This window comes from Asparagus officinalis, chromosome 7, assembly GCF_001876935.1.
Source record: "Asparagus officinalis chromosome 7, Aspof.V1, whole genome shotgun sequence".
NCBI classification, from domain to species: Eukaryota; Viridiplantae; Streptophyta; class Magnoliopsida; order Asparagales; family Asparagaceae; genus Asparagus; species Asparagus officinalis.
In genome coordinates this window covers 8,865,975-8,867,544 of record NC_033800.1, presented here as the reverse complement: position 1 = coordinate 8,867,544, position 1,570 = coordinate 8,865,975, and positions in this window count along the sequence as shown.

The following is a 1,570-nucleotide window of genomic DNA, read 5'->3' as shown; positions in this document are numbered from 1 at the left end:
TAAAATAATATAATCATAATATAATGAATTTTTATTTAGTATCATATAGATAAATAAATATATTAGACAGATTATTAGGGTAAACCCAACAGATGTAGAAAACTATAATATCATTATATAATATTATAATAGAGTTTATAATATTAAGGGAGATTATTATCAAATATACTAGTAATAAGCATTTTAATAATATTAAAGATTATTATAAGTAATTAACAATTTTAATAAGTATTATATCATCATTAATAAAGTATAATATAGTATTATAATAAAATAATATCTATGTTTATAAAATATTATATATTAATATATAACGAATCCATCAATTGGCTTATTCCAAAATAATCTAAATATATTTTATTTGAAATAATATGTAATAATTATTAATAATATAACACATTAAATATCGGAATATAATATTCATAATTATATTATTATAATACCTCCCTTAATATTATATTATGAAAATCCCCGGATTGTCATATTATATATAATTGTTATCATAATGCAACTGAATATGATACACATTATATCATAAATTATAATATATATTAAAATTATATATAAACTCTTAACTATATTATGAAACTAATAATATATTATATAATATATAAAATATCTCATTATATATAATGTATTGATATTTTATATATTATATTATATTTACTATACAATATATCATTATAATATTATTATTATATTATTAAATATGTTACTATCAGTTTATTAATTAAAAAATTAATAACATTATAATAATTATAATATTGCATAGTATATTATATATTATATATCATTATTATATTATTATTTATTATTAATAACTTTTTATTAGTTTATTTATATTTTATTATTACTTATTATTATATATTACATTATCAACATATTAAATACTAGTATTTAATATGTATTGTATTATTATACAAGAATTTTTAATTATAATATTTTTAAATTATTTTATAAATATTACTAGTATATTAGATTAACTATAATATAGTATAGCATAATGTAATATAATATAATGAACATGTTGATTATAATTACATATTTAATATATTATAGTATTTAATATATTATGTTAGATATTATATTTACACCTCCTCAAACTGAAAACCAAAACGTCAAACTTAAAACACCTAAAAAGTGTTTTGAAATTAGTATTATGTTTTTTGTTTGAGGATGATTTAGCTCAAAAAACACAACGGTTTCCAAACGTATGATATTTTATTTTTGGCAAAAAATACCATGAAAATAAGTAAAATACTATGGTATCCAAACGTAGCCTGAATAAAATACATAACTTTGAATAGAGTGTGAAGGAAAAATAACATAGACTCATAATGAGGGTTTTATTGTGTGGACTCGAAATAAGGGTCTTCTTGTAGAAACCACATTTAAAATAAGGATATTCTATATAAAAAATCTTTGATTGTTAATTTATATACAAATCACCCACGAATTTTTTTGTTGCAATCAATCACCTGAGCTCATAAATTTTTTAGTCAAAAATTTTGATTTTCTTGTAATGATTAGTTATCATATACTAATCCCATGTTCGGATTAGGAACTTTTT